The 10,021-nt window shown below is 42.8% G+C and overlaps 1 pseudogene; it reads left to right on the forward strand.

The window, feature by feature from the left end:
- The first annotated feature begins 744 nt into the window (after positions 1-744).
- LOC121994314 lies at positions 745-816 on the forward strand (annotated as a pseudogene).
- The last annotated feature ends 9,205 nt before the right edge of the window (positions 817-10,021 follow it).

A 10,021-nucleotide genomic window follows, 5' to 3' on the forward strand; every position in this document is an offset into this window, starting at 1 on the left:
TGGTTATCTTGCATCTTTTGATGTTTCTCAGAATTTTCCATTCTTTGAGTTAACAACTTGATCTCATTCTTCATCTCTTTTTGCTCTGAGAGAGCTTCTTCAAGCATCTTTTCAATCCTGGACAATTGTGAAGGTTGTTGTTGAAAAGTCTGTTGTCCAGATGAGTAGCTCTGCTGCCCAGGTGAGTAGCTCTGTTGTCCAGGTTGATAGCTCTGTTGTTTTGCTGGCCCTTGGTCCTGATTGTTCCGGTATGAGAAGTTTGGGTGATTCCTCCAACCTAGATTGTATTTGTTGAAGTACCAATTGTTTTGTCTTTGGTTGTAGCTGACTATCGCATCACACTGCTCAAGTTGGTTTATCTATGCTTGTATTGGCCCCAGGGGATAAGTATCTTGAGCATGATCCGTACTTCCACAAGTCTCACAAACACAAACTATTGCATTGGCCATGTTGTTGTTGTTCCCCATGGCCTCAAACTTCTTAGTCAGAGCGTCTAGCTTTGCAGACATGAGAGTGACTGCATCTACATCGAATTTCCCTGACGCTGTTATTGGATTCCCTGAGAAAGAACCACCAGATCTTTCTGATGCCCACTGATGGTGATTTTGTACCACATTCTCTATGATCTCTTCAGCTTCATAAAGACTCTTGTTCATTAGTGCTCCTCCTACTGCAGAATCAAGGGATACCTTCGTGTGATAGTTGATTCCATTGTAGAAGGTGTGTAGAACCAACCATTTCTCAAGGCCATGATGGGGGCACTGTCTCAACATACTTTTAAATCTGTCCCAGGCTTCAAATAATGATTCTGAGTCTACTTGTTTGAAGCTTGCAATCAAATTCCTCATATGAGCAGTTTTGCTTGGTGGATAGAATTTGTCCAGGAATTTCTGCTCACACTGCGCCCAGGATATAATGCTATTTGCTGGAAAGGAATTTAGCCACTGCTTGGCTCTCTCTTTCAGGGAGAATCTAAAGAGCAATAACCTTACTGATTCTGAAGGACTCCGTTCACTTTCATGGTGCCATAGATCTCGTAGAAAAGCTCTAAGTGGTGGTTTGGATTATCGTGCGGTCCTCCTCCAAATTGATTCTGCTGAACCATGTGAATTACTGCAGGCTTGATTTCAAAGTTGGTGGCTTCGATTGGCGGTCGAGTGATGCTAGATTGAACCCCTCGGGCATAAGGTGCGCATAATCCTTCAACAATTTATCAGTCATCTCTGAAGATTCTTGTGCTGCTTGAAATGCCTTCTATAGGTTTCTTCTTCTCAGGAAAGTCCTATCGATCTCTGGATCAAACGGTAGAAGCTGTCCTGAAAGATTAGCTCTTCACATACAAAAATAAAATATGAAATATAGTAAAGAAGAAAAGATGAAATAATATTATTTTTGGTTTTTTTAATAAAAATGCAGAAAGTAAAGAAAGAAAAAAAAAAGAATAAAATTATTTAGCTCTAAATGCAAACTAAAGGAAAGATAAAGGAAAAGAAAACAAAGTCTAATCTAATCTAATCTAGTATGACTATCACAAATGTTATAGACGTAGTCCCAGACAACGACGCCAAAAATTTGTTACGCTTCTGCAAGTGCACGGATTCGTCATCAGTAATAAAGAATATCGATCCCACGAGGACTGATTATAAGCACTAGTGATGGGACACTTAGGATTAGCTACACTATCGATGGTTGTAAGTAATCTAAGAAAAGAGATTAGAAAGCGGAAACGAGAACTAGCAACGAGAAGAAATCAACCTGGGTACTGAAGAGTTCTAGGAGTTCGATTTCATTGTGGTGGTATTGATGTATCACATACTATCCTATACTCATTGCCCATCAGCAAGCATTCGCCGGAAGCTAAAGCAATTATCCTTAAGCACCAAACAAAGACGATCCCTATGAAATCCTGTTATGGTTAACCCCTGTCACTAGGGCGCCTCGGTAGATCACAAGGACACAACTCTAATTGATGTTATCAAAGATAGAATTAAAGAGCTTAGTTTGGTCTCTTACTTCCTTGTGAAGGAGTTGCCTCTCCTTTCATGGAAGTACCCTAGATGTCCGTGAACGGGTTACCCCTGTCACTAAGGCCCCTCGGGTGTACGATCTAAGGTATTCCCTCTACGAGGTTGGCAATTCCTACACAATCAATCAACACGACTAAGAGATCGAGTAGTCGAAACAAAGCAAGTGAAATCATCCAATGGATATAAACATAATATGAGTCTTACATCAAAACCAATCCACAATTACTCCCTCATCCTAGAACAAGGACTCTACTCCATAAACGTCGGAGAAAAACTCGAAGACATGATGTATTTAAACATACAAATTATCAAACACGAAGAGAGAAAGAAGAAGTATACTTATCCAACGACGACGAGTGATCTTCGGATCCAATCCTTTGCGTCTGGAGTTGATGTGGTGATGAAAGATTATTGGACCTATGTCTTGCATGGCGTGGATTGACACCAAAGTGATTCTCCTATTGACGACTTGCCTCCCGGCTCTGCCCCCTTCCAAAAAAGGGTTAAAACCCCTTTTATAGGCTAGGGCACGGTGTGACAGCATGACCGTGCAAGGATGGTACGACCGTGCCCTTTCTTAGCTCTGGGTGCACTACACGGCCGTGCCATTTGGCACGGCTGTTTGATGCTGGGGCTCGGCTATGGGGACACGGCCGTGTAGGGTTGCACAGTCGTGTACTGCCTGGTCTCAGTCATGGAGGCACGACCGTTCAGGGTTGCATGGTCGTTCCATGCTTGGCTGCTGGCTGTGAGGCATGGTCCTGTGGGGTTGCACGACCATGCTCAGATCCCTCTCTGGATTGGCCACACGGTCGTGCAAGGTTGCATGGCCGTCCTCTCTGCTTTGTTTCGGTGTGTCGACAATCATCGTTTTTGCTCCAAAAGTTGTCTCTGTCAACACAAAACCAAACAAAGAGCAGATATCCGAACAAAAGAGTATATATGATGAATACACGATAAAAGAGGTGATCATGCAAGGAATGTATACATAAAAAGTAAGTGAATGTGCATTAAAACATGCATAAACGATTATAATATTTATGCACATCAGTGCCCAAGGTTAGCTGCAAACTATGCCAGAACCGAGACGTGAATCATGGGTCTCTATCCAATATAATGCTCAAAGGAACACCATGTAATCTAATGATCTCCTAACAATATAGGTCTGCCAATCGATCCAACAAATTGGTCTTCCGAATCTCTAAGAAGTGCGCGAATTTGGTTAATCGATCAATGACTACCCAAATCGCGTCATGGACTCGTCATGTCCTAGGCAATCACACCACAAAATCCATAGTGATGTGCTCCCATTTCCACTCTAGAATAGGGATCCTTTGAAGTAATTCGGCAGGTCTCTGGTGCTCAGCCTTCACCTGCTGACAGACTAGACATCTAGCTACAAACTCCGTGATGTCTTTCTTCATGCCGTTCCACCAATAAGAATGTCTCAAATCTCAATACATGCGTGTTTCGCTTGGGTGGATCGTAAATCGGGAGCAATGAGCCTCCTGAAGTAATTCCTCCAAGATAGGGTGAGATTGAGGTACACATGATATGCCTCGGAAATAAATATCACCCTTGTTATCTTGGGTGAACTCTGTCTACTGCCCAGAAGACATCTGGCTACCAATGGACTGTAATGGCTGATCACCGGCCTGGGCCTCTCGGATCCTCATCCTGATCGATGACTGAGCAACCATGATAACAAGAATACCCTGCTCTATTTGTCCCTGCTCCTCAAGGCCCAACGCGGAGAAACCCTTAATCAAGTCTGTGACCAAAACTCGGTGACATGCTAAAGTCCCTCTGGACTTACGGCTAAGTGCATCGGCAACCACATTAGCTTTCCTCGTGTGATAGCTAATGGTACAATCATAATCCTTTAGGAACTCCATCCATCTCCTCTGTCAGAGATTGAGTTCCTTCTGAGTGAAAAGATATTTGAGACTCTTATGATCTGTGAGAATCTCAAATGTAATACCATAAAAATGATGCCGCCAAATCTTCAAAGCAAAGATAATAGAAGCTAGCTCCAAATCATGTACTGGGTAGTTCTTCTCATGCTCCTTCAACTGATGAGAAGCATAGGAGACTTCCCTGCTGTGCTGTATCAAAATAGCGCCCAAACCCTATAGAGAAGCATCGGTGTAGAGTACGAATCCGTCCTCTCCGGAGGGCAAAACTAGAACTGGTACCAACACTAATCTCCCCTTCAGCTCCTGGAAGCTGGTCTCGCAGGCTTCTGACCAAATAAACTTCACGCCTTTTCTGGTCAGGCGTGTCAGCGGCATAGTAATACGAGAGTAACCCTCAACGAACCGTCTGTAATATCCGACTAATCCCAAGAAACTACGGATCTCCTGAACTAATTTTGGCTGCTCCCAGCTGGTGACAGCCTCGATCTTCTAAGAGTTCTACGAAAATACCTCGGCTAGAAATCACGTGTCCCAGAAAACTGAATGAGGATAGCCAGAAAGCACACTTGTTGAATTTCGCATATAGACAATGTTGTCGAAGAGCCTCCTAGACTATGCGAAGATGTTGTGCATGTTCCTCCTCGGAATGCGAGTAGATCAAAATGTCGTCGATGAAAACGATAACGAACTGATCTAGATACTCCAGAAAGGTGCAGTTCATCAAATCCATAAATACCGCTGGAGCATTGGTAAGCCCAAATGGCATTACCAAAAGCTCATAATGTCCATATCTGGTGCAGAATGCTGTCTTCTGAACATCAGAATCTTTGATTCTCAGCTAATGATATCCGAACGGTAGATCAATCTTAGAATACAATGATGTACCTCTAAGATGATCAAACATATCCTTAATCCGTGGTAAGGGGTACTTATTTCTTACGGTCACTACATTCAGCTATCTATAATCGATGCACAACCTCAGAGTACCATCCTTTTTCTTGACAAACAATACCGGAGAACCCCACGGAGATACACTAGGGTAAATAAATCCCCTATCCAATAAATCCTGGAGTTGGAATTTTAGCTCGTCTAACTCTTTCGGTGCCATACGGTAAGGAGCTTTCGATGTCGGCGTGGTCCTCGGAATCAGTTCAATAGCAAACTCCACTTGCCTTCGGGGAGGCAAGCCTAGTAGTTCTTCTGGAAATACATCCGGAAACTCTCGGACCACTGGAACGTCTGAGAGCTGAGAAATACTGCTGTCATAAACATTAATCAACGACAATAGAAATCCCTAATAGCCATGTGATAGCAGCTTCTGAGCTTAAATAGCAGAAATGGTCGATATACCATTGTTAACGATCCGCATGTAACATCCATAAGATCTCTAATAATTTAATATGAATTTTATCATGATTAGAATGGACCTTATGTGAATTTTTCCAAAAATAAGAAGAAATAGAACTAAAAAGAGGCATGACCAAGGTTTGAATCTTGGACCTCTTGTTGGATGCATGCATGTGTTAACCAGTAGCCCCAGCAGGGGTGTGCTGTTAGAAAGAGGAGGGAAATGATAGTTAAAGGTAGGAAAGGTGAAGGCTCCCTTCACTTAGGAGGAAAAGTTAGAGTTTTCTTCTGCTTCTTCCAAAGAAAATTTCATTTGTCTTCTTCTTTTCATGAATAGGAATAAGAGAGCTAAGGGAAGAAAAGATCATTTTCTCCTCTTCTCCTCATTAGGAATAAATAGGAAAATGGGAAAGAAATCTTCATTTTGCTTCCCTCTTCCTCCTTCCTCCTCCTCTCCACCGAAATCAAACCCTCACCATCACCCTTGCCGAAACCAAGCCAAAGGAGTTCTCCTAGGGAAACTTCACAAAAGCAAGGGTACTTTCATTAGTAAAACAAGCGAAAGGATGTAAGTAATCCCCTCACCTGCAGTACAAGTAGCTTTCGCACGTTTTACGCTTAAAAGTTCTTGAAAACCTAGGATCTTGCCTTGTAAATTAGGCCAAGGTAAGGTTAAGAGGCTATCTATTGTTACTAAAAGTTTCCATGCTTCATGTGGTTTAAAAATTTAGAATCACACCTCCTATAAGTTTGGGCCATGAAGTGATAAAGGGTTTAGAGAAAAATTTGAAACCTAACTATGCTTGTATATGACTCCTCATGATGTATGATCTTCTATATGATGTTAGTTTAGGTATTTCATGCCTTATGTTACTCAAAAGTTAGAACCATGTTCTATAGGTTTCAGGCAAGTAAAGATAAAAAGGTCTAGAAGAAGTTTAAAAACCTAATATTACTTGATTATGAGTCCTCATGACATGTAGACCATTATATGATGTTAGTGTTGGAGCAATCCCAATGGTTCGTGGGACCATGTGTTTTGGTGTTTGGGCAAAGGGTTTAAGTTATGTTTACCCTTGTTATTTGATATGTGTACTTGAGTTGTGCAGGACTGCAGGTGACACATGTGACTCAGGTTGACAGCTTCGGGTCCGGTGAAGGATGGAGCATCCGAGGGACCATGGACAAGGCAGCAAGGACAATGGCCGAGGGAAGCGACTTCGAGGCATACGCGAAGGATGGCATTGGAGATAAGCCGCGGGTTTGGATTCATCCGAGGGACGAGAGCCAAAGGAAGTAGGCTTGAAGGCAAGAGGTCAAGGCTGCAAAGAAGAGTCAAATGAGTCGCGAGGGTACGAGTACATGAGAGATTGTACTTGGAGTAAAATCCTAGTTTTAGGGTTTTACTGTAGCGGCACTGTAGCAGTTACTGCAGTGCACTGTAGCAGTTACTGTAGCGTACTGTAGCAGTCGACTGGTGTATGGATCAGTCGACTGATGCAAGGACCAGTCGACTGGTAACGGGCAAATCAGGTTCTGATTTGTTCCAAGCTCTATAAGAAGGAGCTTGGTATGACCGGCCAAGGCGACGAAATTAGACTTGGTTAAAGCCTAATTAGTAGTCACCAAAGTGCTCAAGGTTCCCTTGTGTCCAAGTGTTGTTGGTGAGTGTTGTGGTGAGGTTTCTCCACCCACAAGGAGGTTGAGCTAGCCGGAGTTTGCCGGGGACTAATCCACCGATGGATTGAGGGATCGTCCACCTTACGGACACGCCGTAGAGTAGGAGCAAGTTATCTCCGAACCACGTAAACGAACGTGTTAGCGGTTTGCATTTCCATTCTTGTATTTAGTGTTTAGCTTTCTATTTGTGTTTGTTTGTATTCCGCTGCGCTAACATCATAGGAAGCAACGATTTAGGGGTGCCGTCTATCCAACACCCCTTCAAGCCGGCCGCAAGATCCTCCAACAATTGGTATCAGAGTGAGGACGCTCTCCATTGGACTAACCGCCAAGGAAGAAAGAAGATGGCCTACTTGATAGAACCACCGAAGTTCGAAGGAGGAAGCTTATGGGACATCACCTTTTGGATGGTGAAGATGAAGAACTTCTTCGAAACGGATTGGGACACAATGATGGTGGTGGAGGAACCATTCGAAGTCCCAAAAGACAAGAAAGGGAAGAAGCTCCGACCACGACATTGGACGGAGGAGCAAATCACACGGTCAAAGGCAAACGATAAGGTAATATCAATTTTGGTAGATATTTTGCCTTCTAACGTGTTAAGTGATGTAGGTGAGTATGAAAATGCCCATGAATTATGGAGCAAAGTGAAGAAATTTCCATGGGAGGAATTTTTGCCTACACTAGAAGAAGAAGAAAAAGAAAAATCCGAAGAAACGGATGTAGTTGCTCAATAAGAGGAGGTGGAGCAACCGGAAGTTAAGCCATGCTCAACATCCGAGGAGGAAAAGGAGGAGAATGAAGATGAGACATCATCTACATCCTCAATAATTGAAGAAAATTCCAAGGCTAGTGAAGAAGAAGAAGAGGTCTTGGAAGTGGTTAATCTAGCAAGCACCTCCACCGAAGCGAAGTCAAAAGATCATATAATATGCTTCGGGTGCAATGAGAAGGGACACTATAAGAATAGATGTCCTATGGGTAAGAAGAAGGTAACTCCTAAACCCAATCAAGTTATTTCGAATACTAACATGGGTTGTAGGAATAAAGAAGCCCAAAAGAAGGAGAAGAAATGGCACATAGTGTGCTTCACGTGTGGTGAGCGGGGGTCATTACCACACCAAATGCCCAAAGAAGAAAGAAATCAAGAAGTTGGCGCATTTGAAGAAATGGGAGAAGAAGAGAAGCAAGAGTCAAGGGGGAGCTTCAAGGGTAAGGGAGGTATACCCTAACTTGAAGGTTAATTCAAATTTAAACTCCTCCATGCATGCTAAGAAAAATAATTATTTACCCATGCAAAATTTTGGATTTAAATATCATGATAGGAATAGGGTAAATATCGATCATAACCCTAGGAGACCTATGCATGATAGACCTAGGAAAGTTAAATTCTCATTACCTAAGGAGAAGAAGGTAATAGAGAACCAAGGCATTAATCCCAAGAAGGGGAGACATATGCCTAGAAAAGGTAGGTCTAGGAATGTCCAAGGTGGACATGTTGACTCTAGGTTTAGGAACCTAGAAAGGGAGAATCAAGCTTTGAAGGCAAAGCTTGATGGTTTAGAGAAATTCCTTAAGAGATTCACTATTGGATCTAAGGGATTAAGTATGATGTTGGGGAGTCAAAAACCCAACAATGATAGATCGGGTTTGGGATACCGATCTAGTGTCTCCAAGGTCAAAAGGAGACCATGTGCTAAGGTGACACATGATAAGGGCAAGGGAGAGTCATCCAAGGCCAATGAAAAGAAATATGCTAGGGTTGCATATGATTATGGCAAGGATGATATGTCCAAGGTCAAGAAGATAAGGAGATCTTCTAAGGGACATCATTGTGGTTTAGCCACAATAGATGAGTCACCTAAGGAGGTGGCTAAGGTTAAGAGCTCTAGGGGGAGCTCAAAGAGTCAAATTGAGACCCATGGCCAATGGATCTCAGGTGAGTACTACTTGGGAGTCTAGAGGAGCCATGGAGTGTGCCAAATGGTTTGGAGACGTACTTGAGTCTCAAACCTAGGGTTTTGGCACAATTGGGTTATGTTTCATGCAAGAAATATGACATTTGGGGTTATATTGCATGATATCTAGTTTTGGATGTATAGATGCCATATAAACCAATGCTAGGGATGCATTGTGGGTTGGTATGGGCAAATACATCAAAAGGAAGCCAAAACTAGGACTTTAGGTCAAGGTTCAATTGAACCATTTAGCTAGTTTTGGATTTTGTATCAATCTTGGGATTGGTGATAGATACATTTTGTAATGTATTTTTCCCAAGTAGACAAGGGTACAATAGACCTCTCCACAAAATTTGGGAATTTTTGGAGGTCTAGGGAATTACTGGTGCATTTCTGAAGTTGGCATGAAAAGGCTGATTTTTTCAGAAATAGGGTACCAGTCGACTAGTGCAGATACCAGTTGACTGGTAATAGTGTTTTTTAGCACAGAATGTCTCTGTAAGCTCATTTTGTCGATACCAGTCGATTGGTGCCGATACCAGTCGACTGGTAACAGTAGATTTCGACCACAGAATGCTTCTGTAAGGTTCTGTCGAAGGGGGCAGTCGACTGGCACTTGGGGCAGTCGACTGATACCAGTTTGAAACTGTTTTCAGCATTGGTTTGTGACCATGTCAACTCACTTAGATGTATGGGATCCAAGGGGGATTAATACATGAGTTTAGGGTCAGTTTGGATGAGAAATTTTCAACAATTGGGATATTGTTGGAGAACTTTTTGGATGTTAGGCAAAGGGGGAGAAGTAAGGTTTAAATTGGGAAAACCTTTAGTGCCTTTACGTAGGGGGAGCCTTGGGATAGGTTCTTAAAAAGCCCTGTGATAAAATCCTAGCTCAATGGGGAGCGTAGGTGTAGGGGGAGCCTTATGATAGGTTTCAATGCATGTTTGTATTTTGATTCGGCGGTTGCCAAGTGTGTAGCCTTGGCAACGTAAGTCCATTCGGCGGTTGCCAAGTGTGTAGCCTTGGCAATGTAAGTCCATTCGGCGGAGTAAGTCCAAGTGTGTAGCCTTGGCATCGTAAGTCCATTGTATT

The sequence above is a fragment of the Zingiber officinale genome, chromosome 1B (genome assembly GCF_018446385.1).
Source record: "Zingiber officinale cultivar Zhangliang chromosome 1B, Zo_v1.1, whole genome shotgun sequence".
Taxonomy (NCBI): Eukaryota; Viridiplantae; Streptophyta; class Magnoliopsida; order Zingiberales; family Zingiberaceae; genus Zingiber; species Zingiber officinale.